General features: G+C 42.3%; 1 protein-coding gene across 1 annotated transcript in view; it reads right to left on the bottom strand.

Annotated features, from left to right (window-relative positions):
- The window catches only part of MOB3B (MOB kinase activator 3B), a 96796-nt gene extending 84216 nt beyond the window's left edge, over positions 1-12580 (bottom strand). Inside the window, exon 1 of the mRNA XM_063294995.1 lies at positions 12240-12580. The gene's annotated coding sequence lies outside the window, so the exon portion shown is untranslated. The remainder of the gene's footprint in view (positions 1-12239) is intronic.
- Between the last annotated feature and the right edge of the window lie 1606 nt (positions 12581-14186).

Raw genomic sequence — 14186 nt, 5'->3', positions numbered from 1 at the left:
ACACAAGAATGGCCATCAAACTGGAGAAAATCAACTTATATCCCCATACCAAACAAGGGAAACATTAAAGAATGTTCGAACTATCAAACAGTGGCACTCATTTCACATGCCAGTAAGGTAATGCTCAAGATCCTGCAAGGTAGACTTCAGCAATTCATGGAGTGAGAATTGTCAGATGTACAAGCTGGGTTTAGAAAAGGCAGAGGAACTAGGGACCAAATTGCCAATATCCGCTGGATAATGGAAAGAGCCAGGGAGTTTCAGAAAAACATCTATTTCTGTTTTATTGACTATTTTAAAGCCTTTGACTGCGTGGACCACAACAAATTGTGGCAAGTTCTTAGTGGTATGGGGATATCAAGTCATCTTATCTGCCTCGTGAAAAATCTGTATAACGACCAAATAGCAACAGTAAGAACAGACCACAGAACAACGGACTGGTTTAAGATAGGGAAAGGAGTACGGCAGGACTGTATACTCTCACCCTACCTATTCAACTTGTATGCAGAACACATCATGCGACATGCTGGGCTTGAGGAATCCAAGGCTGGAGTTAAAATCGCTGGAAGAAACATTAGCAATCTCAGATATGCAGATGATACCACTTTGATGGCTGAAAGCGAAGAGGAACTGAGGAGCCTTATGATGAAGGTGAAAGAAGAAAGTGCAAAAGCTGGCTTGCAGCTAAACCTCAAAAAAACCAAGATTATGGCAACCAGCTTGATTGATAACTGGCAAATAGAGGGAGAAAATGTAGAAGCAGTGAAAGACTTTGTATTTCTAGGTGCAAAGATTACTGCAGATGCTGACTGCAGTCAGGAAATCAGAAGACGCTTAATCCTTGGGAGAAGAGCAATGACAAATCTCGATAAAATAGTTAAGAGCAGAGACATCACACTGACAACAACAACAAAGGTCCGCATAGTTAAAGCAATGGTGTTCCCCGTAGTAACATATGGCTGCAAGAGCTGGACCATAAGGAAGGCTGAGAGAAGGAAGATTGATGCTTTTGAACTGTGGTGTTGGAGGAAAATTCTGAGAGTCCCTTGGACTGCAAGAAGATCAAACCAGTCCATACTCCAGGAAATAAAGCCAGACTGCTCACTTGAGGGAATGATATTAAAGGCCAAACTGAAATACTTTGGCCACATAATGAGAAGACAGGACACCCTGGAGAAGATTCTGATGCTAGGGAGAGTGGAGGGCAAAAGGAAGAGGGGCCGACCAAGGGCGAGGTGGATGGATGATATTCTAGAGGTGACGGACTCGTCCCTGGGGGAGCTGGAGGTGTTGACAACTGACAGGAAGCTCTGGCGTGGGCTGGTCCATGAAGTCATGAAGAGTCGGAAGCGACTAAACGAATAACATACTTAGGAAAGAATGAAGAAAAGTTATGAGTTGGTCTACCAAAAAGCCACTTGTGTAATTCATTACTAATTCCGTTTTATCCTTAAACGTGCATGTAGGACTTTTACTATGAAAGTGCTTTTAGAATCTTTAACGAATTTAACCATAAAACAAATATACACTGGAATTCCACTTTCTCCTTTTTGCATAACTGTATTAATCTTTATCAAATGATGGTAGCTTTGAAGGTGTTTATCCAGGGAATTGTGAGAGTGCTTGGTCACACAGGATACGTTCATAAGCACTGAGCTAAATCTTGATTTAACAGCAGTTTGTTGAATATACCACAAGGGCATTAACATATAACTCTGTGCCATAAAACATGGTTTACAAACCATAATACCTGTTTTTACAAATACACTTTGCCAAAACCAAACAAACCACATTATACTGTCATGTGATTTATGAAAATTTCCCCCAGGATCAAAGCTTGTAAAACAATGCCTGAATTTGAAAGAAGCTCCTGGACAAACAAGATACATGTGCATGGAGATACAAAATCATGATGGGTGGTGAATGTTACCATGAAGACATTAAAAACAAAAATCATTTTCATTCTGAGATATTGCATATATTTTCACAACACTTACCTTTTGTTATTAAGATTTCTGTGACCCAGCAGTGCCTGGAGAATTGAACACGAGGGTGATACTTATTTATTATCTGACATTTCTGCAACAAGTTTTATAGCTGAAGCTAAGCATGAATAGACAGAAGTACTGACCGGAAAACTGTGTGTAAATAATCTAAAATGTTTTGGGGGAATACCAGAGCATACCCTTCACACGTAAGCCATTTAAAAAGCAAGAAATTGTAGGCTTTTGCTACTACAAGTAGTCCTCACTTACCAACTGCAACAGGCAACTCTGTCGCTAAACGTGGTCATAAAGTGAAACACGTGACCGTGCCCAACTTACATCAGTTTGTCAGTTCCAGCTGCAGTTATTAAGTGAATCACCGTGAGTCATTAAGCATGATGGCTGCGACTTGCAATTTCCTGCCAGCTTCCCCATTGACTTTACTTGTAAGAAGCCAGTTGTGAAGATTGCAAATTGCAATCATGTGACTGCAGGATGCTGCAACCGTTGTAAATGTGTGCTGGGTGCCAAGCACCAGAATTGCAATCATGTGACCACGGGGACACTGCAATGGCTGCAATTTAGAGGACCGGTCCTAAATCTCCTTTTATAGTGCCATCATAACTTTGAATGGTCACTGAACAAGTGGTTGGTGAGCAAGTACTACCTATATTCCTCTCTATCCTTTCCATGTCAAAGGCAAATAAAGACCTCCAACAGACAAGCTCTTAGCGCTTCATTAAATATAATTGAACATGTTTCTCATTGTCTTAAATATTCTCATTGTCTTAAGTATTCTTTCAATTTATTTTGTGAGACAATCATCCAATAATTAATCAAAATATGATTTGACCTAGGACTATAGGTATGTTTATTTCAGGAATTCACTCCGTGCAATATATGACGTGGTGGCGCTGTGGGTTAAACCGCTGAGCTGCTGAGCTTGCCAATCAGAAGATCGGCGGTTCAAATCCGCGCGACGGGGTGAGCTGTTGCCATTCCCAGCTCCTGCCAACCTAGCAGTTCAAAAACATGCAAATGTGAGTAGATGAATAGGTACCGCTTCGGCATTCCGCTTAGTCATGCCAGCCACATGACCACGGAAGTGTCTACAGACAAACACCGGCTCTTCAGCTTTGAAACGGAGATGAGCACCGCCCCCTAGAGTCGGACATGACTGGACTTAATGTCAAGGGAAACCTTTACCTTTACTAATATTTGATGTCTTCTACTAAATTTGTAATTTAAACTTAATCAAGCTGGGTTTACAAGCTGTGCTAAGCTATTTATTTTAACCATGGTTTGTTCAATTAGTTGTAATAGCCAGGTTCACACATTAGGCCATAAGCTAGTAATTACAAATGATAATGACTAGATTCACAGGGTACATTAAGCTAAAACCAACAAACCACATTATGGTTTAATACAATTAGGCCAGTTTATACTTTTAAAAATCTTTCCTAAATCAGGAATACATGAATGATGGAATAACATGGGGGGGGGGGAGTGACCAGATATAAAACATACAATTTGCATACCTGTTTAAAATATTTTTTAATTCACAGGTGGACCACCTGGTAAGGGCTCAGAATTTTAATTTAAGGTTAGAGTTTGAATTATTTGGCAGCTCAGAAATCTTGGGCAAATCTTGGTTCTAAATGTAGTAGAAACTCTATTGTATTTGTAGCTCTGAAAGCATTCAAACATATTTGTACAATACAGGTAATCCTCATTTAGCAATCACAACTGGGACCAGCAACTCAGTCGTTAAGTGAAATGGTCACTAAGTAAACTGTGATTGTGCTTATGATCTTATTTCAGCTTTCCTTTGCTTTACAGACCTGTGAACATCATGAAAGTGAGGACTGGTCATAAAGTTACTTTTTCACCACTGTCATAACTTCAAATGGTTACTAAATGAGGCAGTCACTAAACAAGGACTACCTGTATTTGATAAGAAATTAAAATGTGATTCTTGGTCTCATGATAAATTGACTTTTTGGAATAATCTCTATTCAATAATGGCAGGAAATTTTTTTCTTTGAAAAAGATGGCCTGAAATCAGCTAATTGTTAATGCTATTTTAAAACTCTTGAAAGGTTACAAAAAAGAATGTTATTTGCCAAAAAACCCTGCCTCAGCAGCAATATATTTTGGTAAAACATTTACTGTTTTTTGCTTGGACCTAATGGCTACCTCAGAAACCCCTAAAGTTTTCTGTGTACTAGACAAACTTTTTTAAGAATCTAAGCTAGCAATTTATTTTTCCTGACAATTACTTTACTAAACTAAATCTGAATATAAACCATCTCAGATTTGCAGATGATGTTGTACTGATCGCAAAGGATGCTCGAAAGCTGCAAAAAATGCTTCAACAACTTGACGCAGAAAGGTGGATCTAAAGATGAATCACACTAAAACAAAATATATGCAGACAGGGAATCTTCCAAAATTCCACATGAGGCTTCAGAATGAATTTATTGAAGAAGTTGACCACTATGTCTACCTGGGATGGCTAATCAAAATGAACAACGATCAAAGAGAAGAACTGGTTAGAAGAAAGAAAGCTGGATGGGCTAGTTACAACTCCATTAGGGAAGTCTTACAGAATGAGAAGATCGACGGAAAACTGCATTCTAATCTTTTTAATTCGACTGTCTTATAGGTGGTGCTATATGGAAGTGAAACATGGTCGCTAACAAAGGCAGAAGAGAAAGAGCTTTCAAGAGTAGTAAGGGCTATGAAAAGATCCACGCTGAAAGTTTCTCTCCAAGACCACATCCCAAGCAGCCAGATTAGAACACAAAGAGGAATAAATGATATCATCGAATATCAAAAATGGAAGCTACGCTGGGCATGACACATCGCGCGCATGTCGGATGGCCGTTGGACAACAGCAGTTGCTGAATGGTATCCAAGAGAAGTAAAAAGACCTATCAGTCGACCTCCAGAGAGATGGGACGATCCAATAGTCAAGGACTTTGGCCGAACCTGGAGAAGAAAAGCCAGGAATAGAGACAAATGGAAAGCAAGTTGTGACCAGAGGACTCTGTCCGGTGACAGTCTGGTCAATCAAGGTGATCGAGATGAAATCTAAATATACCAGAAATCTGGATGGAATAGAGAATTAGAGTTTCCTATTTTCCAAAATCAATGGTCTTATATTGTAAAAATGTGTGATGGTTGCCTTATTCTAATGAAACACAGACTCAGTCTCTCCCGGTGACTACCTAACTGCAGCACCACTTCTCCGGTGAATTGGGTGACCGGGCCCCCTCCCGCTGCCGAACCGTCCAATTGCGTAAAAACTATGTGGTGCTGAAGTGGAAAGCACGGGAGATTTAAATCAGCAACCACGTCCGGGTGCATTAGGCATCTAGAACAGCCTGAGTCTATTACGGCCCAGACTTCAACTGACTTCTTGGTGGAACCTAACTTAACTTTTACGTACAGGGTGGGACAGTTGGCACTCACCCAGACATTGCTGCGCCCATTCTCCTCCTCCACCTGCCCTCTGGCGCTTCTCAGGGCAGGTGGCTGGCGTTTCCCGCCGGTTCTTCCTGGTCGCTCTCCTCCTCTTCAATGGAGTAAGGTAGTTCTTTACATTTGTTAGGAAGAAGGATAATGTTGCTGGGTCCCCGTCGAATTTGACCCTGAAGTCTTTCACCCCCGCTCCTGGTGGGCTCCAAAACACATCTGGTCATCTGGGCGTACCTCAGGCTGCTTGGGTTCTCCTGTCTCGGTGTGGGGATTCCCCAAGCTGGACTCCGGGCGGCGTTGTCTCAGTTTCGTGCCGGCTCCAGCCTCTTCCCAGCGTTCGCGTCTCCAGGGTGGGAGGGGGGGAAGCTGACCTCCTGACGGACTCCACGAGGTGAACTCTGCCCGGCGCTGCTTCAGCCTCCTGCCATCTCCTTCCTCTCCCCAGCTGTCGTGTCTCATGGGTGGGGGTGGGGGTGAAGGTACCTGGTTCCACCTCACCCCTTCCTCGGGATTCCCATGCCACCATCTCAGGAACAGCTGTTCGATTGACTCCAGCCTCGCCTCCATTATCCTCAGCCTCTCAGCTGTCTGTGAGCCTTCTTCGGTTCGTCTGATCCGGCGCCTTCCCTCAGCTCCTGCGACCATCGATGACAGCAGGTCCCGTGGCTTCCTAGACGCCCTGAGCGTCTCTGGTAGGGATCCCGGTGTCTCGTCCAGGGTGACCCACTCACCCTGCGACTCTCTGGTGGCTTCAGGTGTCCTGCTCCTTCTGGCCTCCTCCTCCCCCGAGCTTGATCCCGAACCCTCCTGGACTTCGTACCATCTGGGAATAGGGTTCTCACCGATCGCCCATGCCGTCGAGTTGGGTGCCCCGTCGCCGGTCCTCTGGTAGCCACCTCTTCGTGGGTTGAGTCTTTCCATCGCCAGCTTTGATCCCTCACAGACGAAATCTAGAATGGTACTAGCAGAAATTTTTTTTTGATTCCCGTCTTTATGTGATGGTTGCCTTATTCTAATGAAACACAGACTCACCAGCCAGGGCTAAGGATATCTGGTTTATTAGGAATAGAATGCAGACACAGAGAAAGACGGGAATGAGCACATGGCGTGCGAGGTAGCCGGTAAATACCCGCGGTGCAGACCTGATCCTTCCCCACCCCCCATTGTCCCGAAGTCTTGCCCGATGGTGAACCTGGAGTCTCGATGGGTGATCAGGGGACAATTCCAGAGTCTCGATGGGCGATCAGGGGGATTAGCGCTGATTGCCTTTGTCCTCTTCCTGTGTCCGGAGCAGGTGTGTCCCCCGTGGTAATGCAGAGATGTCAGGGAGATAGGATGATGGCTTCCCGGGTCAGGGCAAAGGTATGCCCCTTTGTCCTTTGTTTTTGTCTTTCAGTGCTTATAGGATTAGCACTGATTCTTTCCTTCCCCTTCCCCTTCATCGGAAAGGCATGTTCCCCGTTGTGATGTATGTATACATCGCAACGGGGGACATGACAAAATGTTAAATATGTTATTTTTTTATTAAAATGAGATTGATCAAAAATTATTTTTCAGGAAAAAAAAGAGGCTTAAATAGTGTTGGTTGAATACCTTATGTTTTGGATGTAATGAATTTGAATGTACTTTGATCATTGTCTTTGGCTGAATTCTTAGTATTGGCTGTTCTTAGTATAATGAATGAGGTACTTGAAAAGAGGTTAGGATTTAAAGATGTTACTGCATAGCTGAAGTATACTAAAAATAGAATTTATGAAGAACTTTGGATTTACCATGCCTGGATTGCTGCTAAAAAAATTACCACATATTTCTGGAAATTTATGTGTAACATGTGTATACAGATTCCAAAGGCTGGCCCAATGAAATGTGTCAACTCTCAGCCTTTGAATCGGGTCTTCAGCAACATAAAGGAAAGACCGGGAAAAGTGATTTCTGGATGATCAAGGTTTCATTCATTCTTTAAAAACTGAAGGGTAACAGTGTTTACACAGCCATAATTATTACTGACACAGTTGTATTAAAGTAATTTAAAAACCCTTGATTGGATGAAACATCTGAGGTGTATGTCCTGCTACTTTCTCCTTGCATTGGTGATACAGGAAGGGCACCACCACCTCCTGAAGATGGTGCATCAGGCCTGATATTCAGGGGCAACCAGATGGAATAGGACCAGAATCTGCTATTCACTACCATGTTGAATGGCTGGTCACACAAAGCATTCCTTTGGGCCACTATGCCAACAGCTGCTTCAACCACTGTGGAGGAATCTTGTTCAGTAACATGGGGCTGCCAGAGGTGGGTAGGATACATGGATGTCTAAATAGGTGCTTAAGCACTCCCAATGTCAAAAGATGTCTGGTGTCTTCCCCCTGCTAAGCCATGCTTTGCAATGGTTGTAGAGTAGTCAACATAAATGGGACTAACAGCACAAGTTTGAACTATTCGTATAACATGCTGTCCTACCTGCAACAGGCCCATGGCAAGTCCATTTTGATGGTAGTGGATGGTCTGCTGGTGGGTCTAGGTCAGTGTATCTCAACCTTGGCAGGTTTAAGACGGGTGGGCTTCAACTCCCAGAATTCTCCAGCCAGCCATGGTTGGCTCCCAGAATTCCCCAGAAAAACAGGGTAGTGAGGGAATGCCTCTTTCTCTTTCTAGCTAACTAAAACCATCACCCCCCAAAATAATGTAAAATAAAATGAAGGGGATTGGGGCTATGGAAGTTGCCCCTAGAGACAGACAGGAACCAGATATTTACTACTAGTCACTACCACTCCTACAAAAGTCCAGGAATTAGTCTAGTGGCACTTTGCAGCAATTTCTTCTTCTGTAGCTCATGGTTCTCTACTTTTCCAACATCAGTGAGACGTTTTCTGTACCATGTGCTCCTTAAATGTCTGCTGCTTTGAGCCAAAACTCCACCCAGATTACCCAGACTCGGCTTAAGCCAATGACAGAAAGGACATATACTGGTTCAGACACAAAGGGAGCGAGAAAGCAGTCACATGGTGCAATCTTGTTCTCGGTCAGACAGCCTATATTGTAAATAGACATATCCAGGCTTGCACTCACAATCTTCAATAATTATTTTTTTACTGTTGTTTCTTTACTCTCTTTTTTAAAAACTTTATTACAGGCTATAAAAATATTTGAGGAATTTTATTAAGTTGTACTGTAACTTGGTTCCACTAAATCTATTTTTCCTATAACATCCTAAGCTTACTAGTTGTCTATTATCCCTGTTTGAGGATTTTAAAGAAATGAATCCTCAGTTTTACAAGGAATTACCGTATAGCATTTATTGACAGGACAAGATGACATACGGAAAAGAAAGGTTTACTGGTTGTCCATATCTGGCAGTAAAGCTGATACCAATTGTTTTAGAACTCAAAAACAAATCAGTTAATCCAAGGTAAGAACCCCTGTAAATTGTTTAATTCTTCATTTTATTGGCAGAATCATTCCTACTTAATCAGAGTCTTTAAAAGAAGAGAGAATGGTAACAGGGAAAAAGAATTTCTAAATCAACAAAGGCTTTACTAGTGTGGCTATTATCTCAGATGTTAGGGAGTTGCTAATCAGTGATGGTTCAAGAAGGTAAATTGAACAGGAGTTGTAGTTACTACATGCAGGTGATAAAAGGCAAGGAGAAGGCAAAAAGAAAAAAAACAGCCATTTTTAGAATTAAACAGAAAAATCTCAAGGATTAATCATATAGGTCTGAATCTAGTTAAATCTACACATTTACAAAACAACTACATATCAGCAGAACAAGATTTCTGGTCCCTGCAAATTACTTAAATCTGTTTCAAAGACTTTGGGACTCTCTAGAGCACATTTCATCATGCAGAGGAAGAAGAATGGCAAAAATGCCCATAGCTTAGGGCAGACATAAGCAATTGAAGATCCACCATGCCAAACACAGTTCACCAACCATGCCTGGTAATAACAAATCTGATTTTGCTACCTACTTGAAGCACAACAATGAGGATGGATAGTTAAAGCTCATCAAAACCAATCACAGTGCATTTAGTTTAGGGCTGGTTATAATGGCATAGGTTACAAACTGTAAGAGTGAGCACTGAATGAGAAACAAATGGTGTTGAATTTGGTTAACAGCCTGGAATCCTGAAAACAGGAGTTAAAATGCCATGAGCCTATTTTTTTTTCATACCATGAGTCAATTTTTTAAATTAAATGTTCTTTGTTCAGATAATTATCTTATTTACATTACTTTGCAAACAGCTGATTGAAAACTATATCAAAGGTATTAATAATCTTACCTAAACAATAAGAGGTAAGTAAGATGGATAGAGAGAGATCTTATTAAAAGAAAATGCACTACAAGCAGATTTTCTCATCCTGTACATGGAAGATTATGTTTACCTGTGCACTTCTAGTAGCTCTGTGAAGTAACAACTAGGCACTGTATGTGTGGTTCCTCTACCCAACCCAGTTCCTAAAACCCTTCAATTCTGAGCTGATTATATATTCAGCAGGGGATAGATTTATCCCTCTTCCTCCATCTTGACCAGCTGTCTGGTCAAGAATACTATCTGATTATTCCATCTGAATCAAAGATTGGCCTAAGTTACCATTATATAAAAAGACTGAATTTTATGTCTTAAAAATCTTACATGAATCCTGGTTTCTTTTATGTAATGCTAAAGGAGGGAGGGAGAACTTGGAATAGCACAGTCTAGCAGCAAATATCATTTTCAAAGAAACTTATTTTATAGATATGCCTGATAAACATACAATGTATCTATCATATCTTCTCTGAAAATTATAATTATACCATAGGCCAGTAAGCAGGGTGCTTGTGACCTGTTTCAGGATTCCACATTTTCATATTAAAATATTTTAAATGATTGTTGTTGCAAGATACCTGATTATAGAGTGGCCCCAATAAGGATTCCAGTCATGTGACTGGGTTTCCTCGCCAAATGTTGCATTTCTCCAAATTCACAGACTGCGTGAGATCAAGCTTTTCCCTAATGCAGCCTCTAGCTTCCACTTATATAACCCCACATCCTTTCCATTTTTAACAAGCATTGCTTGGAAGGTGACAAACAGGTCACCAATCCTGAAGCTTTGGCAGCTGGCCTCCTTTCCCCTCAGCAGAGCAATTACAATCACTAAGTGGATCTGTTTTGGGGATCCCACCTCGTGTCTATGGACAGGAGAGATGTAGTAGGAAAATGCTGCTAATCAATACTGAGAACAGCCACTGTTTCATCTTTTTTTTTTTTGCTTTCCATCAGTAAACCTCCCTCCCACCCCCCATTTTTTCATATAAAGAACACTTGTTGCCATTATTTCTATTTCAGGCTTCACCTCCTCAGAGATACAAATCAAAGCTATTTAAAGCAGCAGGTCCTGAAGAACCAGTCTGAGATTCCCTAAAGGCAGTTAAATCCAGCTCCCTTAACAGAAGTGAGGCAAATATCTTTAATACAGAACAGAATAGAAAAAGAGTTGGAATAACCCTTCCTTCCTTCCAACCTAGGACTTCTAAACAGGCGTTTCTCTTTTGCTTACCTTCCCCCTCCCTCCTATTCCTTAAATTTCCTTCTCCCCAAACTGCTGTTCTTACAAGCTTTTTCATCCGAACTGTTCCCACACTGCTCTTTTCACCTCCAGCTATTTGGGTTTTAAACAATAGTCCGTTTGCCACTTTTGTTCCACAAAAAATGAAATCTTCCATCTTTTGTGTGAGAGTCAGTGAAAAAAGCTGTTGATCCCTATTGAAGAAAAGCTTAAAAAGCAGAATCTGAAGGAAACTTCTGCACTTCATCAAAGGGAGGGGCTCCAGATGTTTGACAGAAGACCCAGAAGAAATCATTCTAGACTACTCCTACTTAAAAAAAAAAAAATAGGGAAGCCAAGGCTGCTGTCCTGTGCAATTTACCTGGGATTGGGTTTAGCTAAACTATCTGTGGTTTATTTTAAGCTGGCTTTTCCCAGAACTGCATGGTTACTTGGATGTGGAATGTAGTTGAGACAGTAAACTTCCCGTGAATTAAAATAAAATATAAAAATCTCTTTGGCATTAATCCTCCCACGAATGCCACAACATCCCTTTACTACTGCCCCCCCCCCAAGTGTTGAATCTGTTGCAATTTCTTTCTCCCGGGCAATTAATCTTTTTCTTACGAAAGGCGATAGACGAAGGCAGCAGCTAAACACATGACTCCAGCGAGGCATGGCTTTTTCAACAACAACAACATTCTCCCCGCTCCCTTTAATTCAAACGGTCCCTTACAACCATTTGGAGGAGGAGGACGGGGATCGGCGGCCCCAGCTGCTAAAAGACTCCAAGACAACAATAATAATAGGTTACAGAATACCACTGAAAAGCAGCAGCAACCGCCAGATCCTCCTTGCCCTTTCTCAGCCTTTTCGGGGGTAGATTCCATTGCAATCGGTGTCACTGGCTTCCGAGTAAACAGATGCCCAGGATGAGGCGGCAATCCCACTCCAAGCTTACTTAGGAGTAAAACAATCCCGCCGAGCTTCGGAAGAGACCACGAGCCGCCTGAGATTACGCCGCGAAGGACGAGGAAAAGTGGTGGGGGAGCCAAGTTTCACGGCACATTGTTGCACAATTCAAGATGCGCAGTTTTCCCTCCTTCTCCGCTTCCTCGGCTACACGACCGCGCGCGCGCACCCTCGTCCATTTCAGAGAGGAATCTGAGGCGAGCCCAGGCAGAAGGGGCTCTTATAGGAAGGAGGAGAGTCAGCCTAAGCGAATAGGCATTCCCTGGGATTTACCTTCGTTCAACCCGTTGGGATAGGTGGCGGTTTCTTTCTCGGTCTTCCTTCCACAATGCAAGGATATCGGACGGAGAACGGGAAGGTATTTTGCAATCTCACGGAAATCAACTCCAAATGGAATTCCAGGGAGGGGGGAAAAAACAAACCAAAACTCCAGGCAAACAAAAATGGGGAATTTACTGCTACGGGCAAGTTGGTCGCTTTCCCCACGCCGCACTGCTTTCCACGGGTCGCTGGGAGGCTAGCGACAAAAATAAGAAAGGATCGGGATTCACGCCGCGAGACGCCACCGCGATATCAACAAACGCCCCGCACTCCGGCGGGACTCGCGCTCTTGAATGCTGTACTGGAAGGAAGAGAATCCAAGAGATTCCCCTGGCGGACACGGCTGGGTACTGCATCCCCCTCGCAATAGCCAAGCCGACCGAAGGGAGCGTGGCTAAAGTTTTTATCTTCAACTTCAGCGAAGGAAGGATTACTGGTTAAAAAGCAGAACCAGTCAGGAAGGAAATCCTTTGTACTGGAACATAGGGTAGCAGTCTGAAAATGTTTGCAAAAGCAAAGTGTGAAGTCCTATGAAATCCCCCAGAAGAACTAACTGAGGAAAGCTGGAAAGAGCAAGAGTTTTTTGGTAACCTTCAAATCTTTTTATTTTTTGTGCCTTCGAGTCAGTGTTGACTCTTGGCGATTGCCTGGACTAATCCCTGCAATTTTCTTGGCAAGATTTTGGAAGTGGTTTGCCATTCCCTCCTTCCTCGGGCTGAGAGAGAGTGACTGGCCTAAGGTCACCAGCTGGCTTTGCCTCAGGTGGCACAAGAACTCACAGTCTCCCATTTCTAGCCTGGTGCCTTTAACCACCTCACCAAACTGGCTCTCGGCCTTTGAATCTAGAGCTACTCAATTTCAACTTTGATTAGTCTTTTCTGATTGGGGATCATGGAAGTTGAAGTGTGAAGGACATCAGATGGGTACATAAGAACATAAGAAGAGCCATGTTGAACTATTAAATACCCCTGGTAAGGGTATAAACAGGATGGAGGGCAAACACCGTAGCATCCTTCCACTTGCGTATCTCAGATATTCAGAGGATGGTACTGTATTAGAGACCACCTTGCCGTTTTTTGGCTATTATATATATGTATGTATGTATAAATATAAATATAAATATAAAAAGACTTTGAGAGGGTTCTCTTTGAAAACATAGTTCACTTCTTTTAAAAACTGCCAATACAGCAAATGAAAGCAAATTCCTTCCCCTAACCATTTACTAGGGGAAGTAATAGATTTGTTATTACCCAGGATCTAAAGTTTCACATCCTATTGATTATTAAACAGACTTAGCAATAAAGACAGTGGACAAAGGGTAAAACTTTTTAATCTGGGGATTTAAAGAAAAACCCTAAATGATAAGTGAGCCAGCTGGTTATTGGGTGGGAAAAAGTAGTTTGTTCCCATTAGTGGTTAAGGTGCTGGGCTAGAAACCAGGAGTCTGTGAGTTCTAGTCCCGCCTTAGGCCTGAAAGCCGGCTGGGTGACCTTGGGCCAGTTACTCTCTCTCAGCCCAACTCATCTCACAGGGCTGCTGTTGTGGGAAAATAGGAGGAAGAAGGAGTATTACATATGTTCGCCACCTTGAGTTATTTATAAAAATAATAAAGGCAGGATGTTAAATAAATAAATAAAATAAAAAAGTAGTTTGTTCCCATTATATGGAGGGCTTCTCTAATTTTTTGTCCCTTTATTTCTTCAAGTCTTGGTATTTCCCAAGACTTTTGTCATTACTAGAAAGACTGGATTCATGCATCATGGTAAGCCAAAAAGTGGTTTCTTTCATTTTCAGATGGGGGTTAACATACCTGAACTTAGCTGCTGTGGCTTATTCAGTAAACCATAGCTAAGGGCAATTGTGAATCCAGTCAAAATTAAGACTGCAAACCTTTCTTCC

The sequence above is a fragment of the Candoia aspera genome, chromosome 2 (assembly GCF_035149785.1).
Source record: "Candoia aspera isolate rCanAsp1 chromosome 2, rCanAsp1.hap2, whole genome shotgun sequence".
Taxonomy (NCBI): Eukaryota; Metazoa; Chordata; class Lepidosauria; order Squamata; family Boidae; genus Candoia; species Candoia aspera.
Note: the sequence above shows the minus strand (reverse complement) of the source record. Positions and strands in the feature narration are given on the sequence as shown.